Source organism: Molossus molossus, unplaced genomic scaffold (genome assembly GCF_014108415.1).
Source record: "Molossus molossus isolate mMolMol1 unplaced genomic scaffold, mMolMol1.p scaffold_m16_p_19, whole genome shotgun sequence".
Lineage (NCBI taxonomy): Eukaryota > Metazoa > Chordata > Mammalia > Chiroptera > Molossidae > Molossus > Molossus molossus.
The window spans coordinates 35,826,648-35,839,740 of record NW_023425354.1 but is presented as its reverse complement, the minus strand read 5'-3'; the positions used below and the strand labels follow the sequence as shown (position 1 = coordinate 35,839,740).

The following is a 13,093-nucleotide window of genomic DNA, read 5'->3' as shown; positions in this document are numbered from 1 at the left end:
CCTGGTTTGGCAACTACTCCCCTGCGCATCTCACTGAGCTGTTTTGAAGCTCAAGGGATAAAACCTGTAAAGTGTGGTCCAGACGTTTGCGATCATGGCTGTTGCTGTTGTCCTTGTTGTTGTCCTTGTTAGAGCGCGTTCGGGCTTCCCCACCCCGCCCTGAGGGACCCTAAGTGACGCTCACTGTGGTCCCCGCGCGAAATGGGCTCCTTCCATCCCAACCACGTCAGCCAAGCCCATGGAAATAAAATCGAAATATGACATCTTAAATTGCCGTCTCTCTCTACTACACCCAGTTCCTCCTGATGCCAACACCCGTGCTCATGACGGAGAGGCCTGGAAAGTCACCCACCGCGTCCTGAGGGCTACAGCGGAGGCCAGGCGGCCGGTCTGCCCGAGGCTGTGCCTGGACATTCCGGAGCCTTCGCCTCCTCCCTCAAAGAGTTAATTCCCCAGGCTCGGCGTGTTTGGTTTCAAACATTGAAACTGTATTCACTGAGAAACCCTGTGTTGTCGGCATGCTGCCAGGCCTAGTGGGTACAGGAGCCGGAGACCCAGGGTCCTCGCCATCAGCCTGTCGTTGCATTTATTCGAAGGTCCTCAGGTGCCCCATGTCCATTTTCTGACACCTCAGTTCATTATACACTGCTGGTGTGGCCCCGGTGCGACTGCTGTCCCTGCTAATGGCTGTCCATTTAAGTAATTCCTTTGCTTTAGTTGGGGGAAGGTGTCTTTCAGTGACCGCTGCCTCTCTGGTTTCTACCTCTATCAGCGAAAACACAGAATCCTATCTGACACTGTAGATTCTAAATTTTGTGGCCCATAAAACTGCCCCCGAGTCCCTAAACTACTGTAGACCTCTGACAATAAACCTGGCTCTAGTTTCCCCTCAGGCTCTGAATGACCTGTCCCTCCTTTGCCCCCAGCAGGTGCTGCTCGTCCATCACGGAGCTTCCCGGCTGTGCCAGGGCACGGCTTCTCCCCTTCCTCAACGCTGTGCTCGGGCAGCCGCCTCGCGCTCACCCAGCCGGCCTCGCGGCATGTGGGGGACAGCATGTGGGGGACACGGCCGCCGTCCCTCCCGCCCAGATCCCTCTGGGCCGCACACTCAGCCCAGGGCTGGAAGTGCACATTGCCTGTAGCAGCCCACAACTGTACCTTTCTCCTGAGCACTGCCCTCTGCTGGCCCCGATAGGTGCCACCTCATCAGGAAATGACCCTGATGTCATGCCTTGGCTGATACAGGGGTACGACAGCCTGGTCCCCTTGCTATTCACACATATTCTTATCCCTGGGCTTGGGCTTTGCCGGGTTGCCCCCCCGGCTCTGTCCTGGCTCCCTCACACCTGGACAGGTTGTGTTTGAGAGCACCCCTTTGCTGAACCTTCGCACAAAATCTCCATTTCCCTTCTGTTCCAAGGGAACCTGACTGAAGCCAAGTCACCTGCCACAGTCCTGGCCCTACACACAGGAAGGAAAAGCCAAGGACTGGATACCTTGAGCGAATGTGCAAATCCTTCTGCTTTCTCTCTCTGGTGCAATAAATCGATGCTCAGCCCACAGATGTGTCCTGAGCCCTGGACACTGGATGTATGCTGGGCACGTGGGCGCACTAGCACAGGAGACCAAGAAACCCCTTCCATTCTGGTGGGATGGGGTAGGTACCATGGCACTGGAAGTGGGGACTCTCTCCCTTGGACCAAACGGAAGGAGGGGGGAGAATGGAAAGAACAGAAGAGATTCTGAAGACTCAGGAGACAGACTGGGAAGCACATACTTCCTTCTGGTTTGCTCGTTACCTGAAGCAGGAGTTTTATAATGTGTGGCTCGTGGGCCTTTAAACAGACTCAGGGAAGAGCTTCAAAGAGTTCATAACCTCCCTCCCCCAAACTGAAACGCACAGCTAGTTTTTCTTGCCAAATGAGCCCTACCTTCCACCAGATCCCTGAAGGCATCTGCAAAACATAAAGGTCAAGAATCGCTACTTAGAGTTTTTGGCCAGCGCGTCCAAAGGTCTTGAGGCAAAGACGAAGAGAGGTTTTGATCATGTAAACTGTGCATTGTGTGTGCGGCCAGCCGGGGAGTCAGCGGAACATCTGGCCGGTAGATAAACGGTCCTCTCTCCAGTGCCTCTGCATCGCGCCGTGACTGCATTGCAGCTGGAGGCTGCTCACTGCTGGGCGCGTGGTTGTCTCTCTGGGTCTCCTCACTGGTACACATGAGCAGATCATGCCATAGTACCTTCATCTGGATCAACACTGATTTTCTGAGATTTTGTGATAAACCTCAGAAACCATCTCTTTCAGGATCTATTTATTTTAATTAATTAATTAATTAATATAATTATTTTTTAGAGAGAGAGGAAAGGAGAGGGAGAGCGAGCGAAACATTGATGTGAGAGCATAGCATCGATTGGCTGCCTCCTGCATGGCCCCCACCAGGGAGCAAGTCCCAAACCCTGGTATGCCTCCTGATGAGGAATTGAACCTGCAACCCTTCAGTGCATGGGACGACACCCAACCCCCTGAGCCACACGGGCCAGGGCCAGGATCTCTTTAAAAGGCTGCAGAATATAGTAGCTAAGGGTGGGGGGCTCCAGAGCTAGGAAACCCAGGTTTGAATCTCAGCTCTGCCGTTTGGGCAGGTTTCCTCTTGGGGCCTCTGGGAAACAGTGGCGATAATGAGTAATAATGGCATCTCCCCGTAGGGATGCTGTAAGGACCAAGAGTCAACCGTGTGAGGTCCCAGACCAGAGCCAGGCACACAGCAGGCACTCACGAAATGTTGGCTCTTCTATCATTCACGTAGCAGAGGTCACCGGAGGGCGAGGCGTCGTTTCTGGGTCAAGGCAGTGAGGCCAGACTCTTCCAGGATTCCTGAGTCCAAACTGGGGGAGGGGCTCTCCCCACGGCCCCTCCCCGCCTGCTCCGTCTGCTGCTCGTCGTCGAGGCGTCTGCGGGACCCGGCAACCACGGCCACACCGATGCCATCTCCTGGGCCGGCTGATGCCCCAGCCATCAGGGAGGTTTGAAGACACCTCGAGGTGCCAGGAAGTGCCTGGCGCTATCATTTTCGACTCACATTCCCACCCCTGCCTCCTCCGTCAAGTCTCAGAGCCCCCCCTACTGGCTCTGTCCCATCAGGAGGACTGTGCTCTGCCTCAGATGCAAGACAGCTTGCTGGGCCTGAGATCACTCTTCCAGGTTCCGTGTATCTGATTCCAGGCTGCCGCTGCCGTCTGCGGTGGGTTCACAGGCCTGGCACTGGGTCCCATTCTGACGCGGCTCACCTCTGGGTGCCCAGACGGCGGACGCAGTCTCCACCTCATGCCCAGCAGCTGCCGGCCCGCAGAGCCTCTCTGTGTCCCCGTGGGGCGTGCGTGGATTGGGGGATGGCTGTATCAGTGGAACCCAGAGACGATCAGCGCTGTCCGCAGGGAGTTCGAATGCGAGTTGCATTACTGTTGCTGGTAACGCCCGCTGGCCTTCAGCCCTTTGCAGTTCTCAGAGCACATGCAGACTCACCGTCCCGTCTGCTCCGGCCACGGCCTTGAAAAGCCAGCGTGGGGGTCTCTGTCCAGGCGGTGAGGGAGCTCAGGCCTGGAGAAGCGAAGTAACTTGCCTGAGGCCAGACAGTTTTTGTAAAAGGGAGAATTGAAAACCAGGCCTGTCTGAGTAGAAGTCCAGCACTCTCTCTGCCCCACCCCCGCCGGGGTCTCAGAGGGGGAAGAAGCTCAGAGCACGTGGACAGAGGGCAGCAAGGCAGGGAAGAGGAGCGGGGGCCTCAGGACTCAGGGGCCAGAGGACGGGGCCCCGCGGTTCTAAGGCACAGCACAGGGCACACCTCAGTGAGCTGGTCCTCCTTTGACTTCCCACTTAGGTAGCTTCAGCTGGATGGGGAGCCCTTGGGAGCCTTCGCCACCGGGGCTCCTTTCCTGCCTCCTCCCATCCTGTCCCCGCTCCCAGGAGGTAAGGCTGTGTCACAGAAATGAGCCTGAGCTAAAAAACCAACCCGATCTGAGTTTTCATCTTTATTTGACTACAGAGAGATTCTGGGCAAGTTACGCAACATTCCCGAGCTTCTGTTTCTGCCTCTGCACAGACGGAGAGAACGCATCCACCTTGCAGGCGAACATGACATTGGACAATGACCGCACTGCTGTCAGTAATACCAGGGCAGTAACGGCCCCGTGCTGAGGGTCGGCCGCGAGGCCAGAGAAGCCCAAGGGGTCTCCCTGGGAAGCACCGGGCCCGGCTGAGCCAGCTCCCGTCTTCTCTGGGCCCCATTTCTGTGCTGGATCCCCTTCTGTTTGTGGGCTAAACAGTCCCTCCCCCTCACTGGTGTTGATGCTGCTTCCTCTGGCTACAGACTCCCCCGTGCTCCCCGCCTGGCTGTTGCTCAGCCAAGCTGACCCAATTAAGCTGCATTCCTCTAATTGTTTTGGTGGCTTGTCTCTGAACTCCCTCCAACGTGTCTACAAATCGGTTCCAAATCTTGACTCAAGACGCAGATCTTGGAGCTCTGAGCCTCTTCCTCTGGCTGACCGTAAGGCCTGGTGCCTTCAGCAGTGGGTTTGAGGCGTTTCTCCTCCTCCCCTCTCCTTCTCTCTCTCTCGCTTCTCCCCTTATCATCAACACGGGGGCAAGAAATGACTCTGCAACTGGACTTACTTTGTTTGCAGACTCTGTCTTATTTAAACCTCCAGGAAAGCAATGGTAGAGAATTAAAGGGGGGATTAAATGAACATACAGATTCTTCCTAAGCTCTGGAAATGCACCGAGAAAACAAACTGCCTTGAAACAGCAGGGGAGGGAGGGAAGGGCCTGGGAGCACAGTGCAGTTATTTCTCTTCTCCCCCAGACCTTCCGGGCTGGCGTGAGCCTCATGCGGAATTGTGTGTCTAACACAAAGACCCAGCCGCGTGTTCATCAGGCAATCAGGACCCTGACCTGCAGGAGGCAGATTTCAAAGAGCCCTCCTCTCCCTTCTCTGGCCTCTTGTCCTCCTCCCCACTGATATCAAACTCAGTGGCCGGGCATCCTTCGTACCAATAGAGCGACTCACGCTCTTGAAAGCTCTCTCCCACCCTGGCCTCACGGGGGTCCTGCAGCAGCCTTGCGTGGGGCCAGGAGACCATGGCTTCCTTTGGTAAATGAGGAAGTCCAGTGCAGAGAGGTCAGCAGCTTACACAGGGTCACGCAGACTGCATGGGCTCTCAAGAAGACCCAGGACGTGAGGGTGGCTCTTGGTCACAGCTGGTGCTCTGCAGCTTTTGTCCAAGGAAAGAACGAGCTCACTGCTGGTCAGAGGATCCGATCGACGCAGCCAGAGGCTTGCGGCAAAGCGGCGAGAGGAGCCAGAGTTCTCCACTGTCTCGGGGCCTTATTGCCATCAACCCAGATGACACCTATTGACGGTCCCAGCCACCCAGGTAACATGCCACTGTGTTGTCACCGGAGTGCCCGAGAACATCTCCCGAATGGCAGAGGATGCCCAGAGGGTCCTGCGGGCACAGAGACGAGGGGGGGGGCGGGAGAAATGCCTCGGAGGACAGCCGAAGAGTCTTTGCACTGACTGCTGACTCCAAGTCTTTCTCCTAGACTCTCCAAGGGGCGTCAGCTCATACATTTCAATCCGCGAACAAGTGCTGGATCTCACAATAGGTGGGTGCACGCAGAGACAGCGATCCTGGACCCCTGCAGAGGTGACGGGTCCCACTGTGGAAAACTGGGCTTCTCACTTCTACATACATGACTCAAGCTCTGTTTCTATAAGAAGCAGACGGGATAGTGAGTATAAACACCTTTACAAACTGTGAAGTTCTGCACGAACGTAAAGAACTCTTCATTGCCGGGATTACAACAGTCCTAGGGGTAGAAGCGGCCCTCACCCTGGACAGAATCACCGTAAGAAGTTCCCTTCTGAGGGCCGATCGCGTGGCCCCTCATTCTGTGGTGAAGGCACTGGGCCCAGAGCGGAGAATCACCGCCGCAGGTGACGCTGCAGTGACAGGTGAGGATGGTCTCGCCACCTGGCGTCCTGGCTCGCCTCTTTCCGGATGCTGCTTAAAATCTCTTTTACTTTCCTTGGTTTTTCCTTTTCTTTTTCTTCTTTAAAATTCAATACATGCCAAATGCCTCCAAAATACTCTTTATCCATAAATACTTCCTCTATCCAAATACAGTTAGCCTCAAGATCCTGTGATGTGGCTTAAAAAATAGAAGGAAAAAAAAGGATGACCGATTCCATGCAGACGGGTTAGGAAAGAAGAAGCCGAGCTGGCCAGTGGTGCCCGCCCACCTGGGACCGCCTTCCTCTCGAGAGAGGCCTTCACAGATGGTCTGTGGATCCGCTTGTTCTTCTGATGAGAAGGACGTATCGCATGGGCCATCCCCACACTCTTACCTCTCGCTCGGACCTCTGGCTTCCTTCCCCTGCTAGATCATCGCTCTACCCGCCGAGCCCTGTGGCCCTGGCCGTCAGCACTGACCACTGGGCCTCCATCAGGAGGCTGGTTTCCGACATGGAGTGTCTGCAGGTTACTCCCTGTTCTCTGGGCCAAGGACATAGCTTGGATCACCTGTATCTTCGAGAGTTAGGCCCCTCAGTTCCCAGAGAGTGTGAGTGCAGGGGAGGGGCAGAAATTCTGCAGGCCCTGCTGCAGGGCAAAACCTGTGCATTTTGCTGGGAAGAAACAGCACCACTTGGACTGTGTGTGTGTGCAGATCACACAAGGAGCCATGCGTGTGTGTGTGCATGCATGTGTGTGTGCATGCGTGCACGTGTGTGTGTGCATGGGGGGGTCTCTCCTGCATGTGTGTGCATAGGAGAGTCACAGGAAGTCAGAGCTGAAGGGACAGAGACCATCATAGAGAAAGAAACTGAAGCCTGGGACAGCGTCCTTATCTGCGAAACGGGAACCTCGGTATCTGCCCTGTGCGCCTCACATAGCTCTGGACCAGGGCAATGTGATCATGACCATATACTTACCACGGGTTGACCACCCTGATCGGGGATCCAACTTGCAACCTGGCAGAGCGGGATGATGCTCTAGCCAACCGAGCGACTCAGCCAGGGCTGGAAACAATGTTTTTGAAAGTGTGAGTGAAACCCTAGTGTGGGAGATTAGGTCCCGAACAGGAGGGCACTGTGGTCATCAATGGCACAGCCGCCTTGGGGATGAGGAGCGGAGGGGAGGCCATTCCAGGTTCCCCAGAGCCCCGCCTCAGCGCACAGCCTGCCGAGAAGGACACAGAGGCTCAGTGAGGTTCACCGGACAGGAGGGGGCTGGGGCAAACCAGAAGGCCGGCCCTGTTTCCGAGCCCTGTGAAGCTTCCTAGTTTGAAGATCCTCCAGAATAACACAGAGTAACTGGGTACCTGGTGGGGTGCCAGGGTACACACAGCCCCCCCTGGAGGGCCACTCCACGTGGCAGGGCAGAAACCTGGCACCTTCTGACTCACAGCCACACCCCCAAATATAGGCTCAGACCAGGGTTCAGAAAACGCCTTCCCCTCACTGTGACTTCTGCCCTGCACCCTCCTCCGCAGGCTCCCTCCTCTGGAGCACATCCCGAATGCTCACGGAGGTGGGGGGCAGGTCTGCACCCTTGCCCAGCACCTCCCTGGGCTGCAGAGAGGGAGCCTGAAGCGCATCCCCATTTCTCCACCACCTCCCGGAGCTCGCGGTCCCCCATGGGCCAGGCTTTCTTTGTCCTCCCGGCAGCAGTAAAGTCACTCTTGTCATCATTCGCGGGGACTGGTTGTCATGGCAATGGGAAAAACAGACATCCACAGAGCCCTGGGCAGTGTGCACCTGGAGTCCAGCAAGGCGGCAGAGGTGGGAGTGGGGTTGGGGGCTTGGAAGATGGACGTTTCTTAACCTCGTGTTAAGCACTCTCAACCTTGTGTCAATGCATTCTCGGAATCCTAGCCCAGGGTTAAACGGGGCCCTCCCAGGTGTATTGGGTGCTTCATTTGCATGTGAATAAGGGTTTGTTATCTTATGGCTTCAAGGTCTCTTACCGTAAAAAGCAAGAGACAAAGCTAGGGTGTATGTTTGCAGTAATGCCATCTCAAGGAAATAATTTACTTAAATCCACTTGTGACCTGGGAGTACCAATCTGTAAGTAAATGGGACTGCTTCCAGAGAACTGGAGCATTTGCTCCCTTGCAAAGCTCCCCCTCACTCCAAGCAGCGTGTGTTTGTAGTTTTATTGTGTTGCACTGATCTCGGCAGGCCGAGAGATGGCACTGGGGGTGCCGGGTTGCTCGTCTGGACACCCCATGAAGCAGGCCTCCGGAAAGGACAGAGCCATGTGTCTCCCTGTCCCCTCCCCACCTCCTGAGTATGAGCCTGACCGCAGCACCCTCACGGCGGCACGCGTGACTGCCTGCGGCGTGGAGGGCGCACGGCCCTAACACAAAGCATCACTGATGGGGGCGCCTGCAGGGGCCCAGTCGCAGCCCTGAGAAAGGCGTTCTCTGTGGCCTGGCCCTACTAACTTCCCTCCTTTGCTGGGGACTTGGTTGGCCTGGCCCGGCACCCAGGACGCAGGAGAAGGCAGAAATGGACAAGAGAGAAAAGAAACACATAGGAAAGTGAAGAGATGGCGCCCCTCACACGGCAAAACCCAGATGTGACCCTGGTTAACTGCTGAGGTGGGGGTCCCGCAGGAAACCAGACTGGACTCTAGACCCTCCCCCTGGGCAACAGGGCTGCCCTGGCTACATGGTTGTGTATTCGTTAAATAACGTTCGATGCTATAAGAGGTAAACTCCCTGGCCTCAGTGATTTCACCCAATAAAAGTGTACCCCCCACTCCCCATAAATCATTCCTGAGGGTCGGAGAACTGGGGGCGTGCTCAGGACCCAGGCTGACAGGGGCTGTGCCAAGCTCAGGTGGCTTCCCAGGTCACCCTGGACTTGACATCCAGCAGAGACACTGTGAAGGTGAGCAGTGCACCCCAAGGGAGGCTTCTAATGGCCAGACCTCCAGGTGGGCTACCTCACTCTGCCCACGTCCCATTGGCCACAACGTCATCACGTGACCCCGCCTAACCCCGGGCCTGGGCAGCAGCCTGCTGTGTGGCCGCAGGAAGGAGGCGGGCCCTGCGGGCATGACGAGGAGGTGTCTGAAGGGGGTGGGCTGGAGGGGAACGGTGCCCAGAGAGGGACAGGAAGTGGCCCCCACAGGTGCAAACAGCACCCAGGGATAGAAACAGGCAGGATTAGAGTCCAGAGGGACCCGGCTCCAAAACCGCCGGTGGTTTGTATCGCGAGGCTTCCTCCCGAAGGAGCGTCCGGGCCGCTGACCGCAGGAAGGGGGGAGGGTGGGAACAGGTGGGCAGTGGCGGGGTGGGCGTGGACAGCGGTCCTGACGAAGTGGGGCCCTCGCCTAGCCCTGCGGTGTCCCGCTAGCGTTGTCCCTGTTCGGCAGTCACCGGGCAGTGTGGTCAATGTGGGCGGGGCAGGGTTCGAATAAAATGGTGTTACAACAGAGAACAGGATCCCTTGAGCCCAACAGACAGAGCCTCCCACCCAAGGGACAGAGCAAACTGGCGTCCTCAGAGAAGGAGGTGCAGGGGGAGTTCCCACCCTGGTGTGTGGCTGGGGCGAGAGCAGACTGGGGACTCCAGGGGGCGGACGGAGCGAGGGGCGGGCGGGGCTGGAGGGCCAAGGGAGGCCCACATCAGACTCACTCGGGAACTTTATAGAAAGACCCCGGCCCTACCCCAGGCCGTTGAACTCAGAGTTTTCAGAGGTGGCGTGAAAAGGATCCTCCTCAAAAACCTGTACATTCTACGGATGGAGGATGAGGGCCAAGAGAAGAAGAATGATTTTTCCGAAGCCACAGAACTACTTGGAAGCATAGCCTGGTCTAGAACCCTCTTCTCACGTCTCCTGGCTAATGTCTGTTCTATTCCTACACTGCTCTGCATGTGCACACACACACACACACACACACCACACACACACAGACACACCACACACACCGGGAAGCCTTCAGAACCCAGGTGGATGCGGAACCCCTGCTTTAGCAGTATGTTCCCATAGCCGACCCTGCAGCTAGCACAGATCTAAGCCATATATCTATATAGATAGAGATAGAGATAGAGATAGAGATAGAGATAGAGATAGAGATAGAGATAGAGATAGAGATAGAGATAGAGATAGAGATATGGCAGGCCGATGCTCCAACCGCTGAGCCAACCTGGCCAGGGCCAGATCTAAGCCATATTTGTCCACCCGCATTGGGCCGCGCAGACCCGCTGTGTGTGCAGGTGTGGCAAGAGCCCCGGCAGCAGCTGGCATGAGGAGGGGCCTCTGCCCCGAGGGTAGCCCCTCTGGTCTCTGAGAATGGCAGCAGTCTGACCGAGTGGCCCCTGCCCAGGGTCCGTGTAGAAACCCTCACAACAAGATGCAAAAGAGGGTTGGGAGTGAAGATCCCTGTTCCGAATGATGTAAAGTCTAAATTATAGAGAACTTTTTAAGACAGCAGTTTTTAATTGCTTTTGAGGCATGCAGGAACCGAATGGACAGACAGGGAGCACCACAGGCCCAATTAGAGGCGCTTTGGGGACCACTTTAAAGAAGAGCCGAGGAAGCCCTGCGTAATTAACATGCTTTCTGCTGCGAAGCTGGCGCTCCATGCTTCGGAAACCGATTTGTTTTGTATTTAACTAAACGTTAATAATTCAGGGGTGGGGGACTCTGTCTCCTATTGTTTTGCATGGGGACTAATTAATTAATTTACCTATATTAGGAAAGCCGTTACATAGACCAGACTAGCAATAGCATTAGGCAAGGAGATTCTAGACCCCCTGCAAACCCAGGACACAGCACACCCTGGCTCAGGCCAGGCCCACCCACCCTGTCTTAGGCACCGCGCCCCTCCCCGGACGCTCCTCCCTGGCAGGCCACTGAACTCCCATCTCCCAGGCTGAGCGACACAGGCACTGACCTTATTACAATAACACAGCCGAGAGACCGCCATTGATTTCCCGGTCGCAGTCTCGGCTTTAATCCATATTTTTATTAAATTTTTTTGTGTGCAGGAAGGAACATTTAGGAAAAACCATGAAGGGCTGTCAGGAGCTGTTATTAGTCATCTTGGCTCCGCCAATGAGCTGTTCCCGGGCAGAAATGTCTGCCGTTGGGCAGTGGCCCCAGGGGCCCAGACTGGCGGCTGCAGCTCATTTGGCCAAGGGAAGGGAGAAGAAAAGACGGCTCTCCAGATGCCAGGAGGACAATGGGAGCAGCCGTTTCCAATTTATTTCACTTCTATTGAGCACTTCTTAGAACCCAGCTCCCATATCTGGCCAGTCGGTGCCAATTCTCTCCTAGAATGACTGAGGCTGAGAGCTGGGGTTCAGAGAACACCAAGATCACTCCACACAGCTCTATTTCGGTCCTTCCAGGAGCGCGGCTCGGGGCTAGGCACCGTGGCACAGAGACAAGCCCATCCGTGGGCTGTGCAAAGGTCCACTCTCCCCCTTGAGGTCGAGGCTGAGCCCTTAACGATGCCCCCAGCCCTGGACCAGGAAACTCTAACACTGTAACGCTCAACACAGCGCACACATGTCTGTGTGGCTTCTCCCGCTAGACCGCGCGTGCCTTGCGACAGGATGGCATCGCAGTCACCTCTTTGTCTCTGGCATGAAGCACGGTGCCTGGCATACGACTAGGCACCCACCAAATAACTGAATAAATGAGTGAGTGGATGAATGGATCCATGAATAAGCACATGGCTGAGTTCACCAAGCTGCAACTCACAAATCCCGGGACTTGTTGAGAGGAGGGGGCAGATGTGCCCAGGAAAAGCAAGTTGCTTCCAAAGCGCCGCGACAGGTCTGAAGGGTCTGAGGACCACCTTGCTGCTCCACACTTGTATGCAGCCCCTCCTCAGAGCACAGCGCCTCCCCGTCCCCGCCAGCCTGAGCGGGCGGAGCGTGACAGCAGCCGTCCTCTTCCCGGGGGGCCAGCGGTTTGAGCAGCCTGTGCTGGACGCCCACCGAGTCCCCAGCACTGGTTTGACCCAGCATCCTGCACACAATCAAGATGCTTCTGGCCAAGAGGAGCACTGATTCGGATCACAGGACGCGGGGGAATGGAGCGACCAGAGAACCTATTGGGCAGCAGACCAACAAGGGCTAAGTTACAAAGCGGGGACAAGGACCCAGAGGGTGGAGAAGTTTATGCGACTGTCTGGGTGCCCTGTGCCCAGGTACAGCCTCCTGGGGGAATGTGAAGGAGGAATCAGGCAGGAAGAAACATCAAGGCTGGGGGTGCGAGGAAGGGAGGGAGCACCCCGGGCGGCTCCTCTAACCCGCAGCGCCCCCTCCCTCGCTTCCGGCACTGATGTCCAGGCCAGGGGCTCTTCTCACTACACCCTCTGCAGCTGAGTCCAGGGCTCCCTGGAGCACTCAGAGCCGATCTCAGGACAGTGCCGGCTCTTTCCCGTGGGAGCTGGGCTGTGGTCATTTTCTTCTCTTGCATGTTCTGTGCGGGGATGATAGTAATGCAGATGGTGCCTGTGGGCCCCCGAGGGAGACAGCTACCTGTTATTGGTCCCTGCCTTGAGACTCTCCATCAGCACCAGTCACGAGCTAACTTTCATCCAGAGGGTCTCCAGCAAGACAGCTTTGGACCACTGGCTCCAGAAATCTCGGCAAAACTGTGGACTGAATGAGCTGGCCTTGTGACCCCCTGGGCACCCCATTCTTAGGGTATCAGCAAGCAGGAGCGTCCCCAGGAGAGGAAGACTCAAAGGCAGGGCCCTACGCAAAACTGCTGAAGGGACTGAGGTGGTTCAACCTGAAGACGAGAAATCTCTGCAAGTCCCTGGCTGTGCCTTCCCCCGGAAGGGGCCTACATGGGGCTGGCGGGCAAGAGGGTGGCTTGCTCTGTGCCACGGAAACGGAGGGCAAAACAGAACCCATCAGTGCGATTTATAGGATATAGAACCAGGTCAAGAAGAGGAAGCTGCTAGAACTCTCAAAAGATGGAATTAATGAGTTCAGCATGACGAAGCCTCTATCCCTCTGTGAGAATACCTTCTCAAGCACGGAGTTCCATAGTTTTTCCACGTTTA

The 13,093-nt window shown here is 56.1% G+C and overlaps 1 protein-coding gene across 1 annotated transcript in view; it reads right to left on the bottom strand.

Moving 5' to 3' along the window:
- ASIC2 (acid sensing ion channel subunit 2) overlaps positions 1 to 13,093 on the bottom strand; it is a 954,837-nt gene that overhangs the window by 505,326 nt on the left and 436,418 nt on the right. The window lies entirely within an intron of this gene.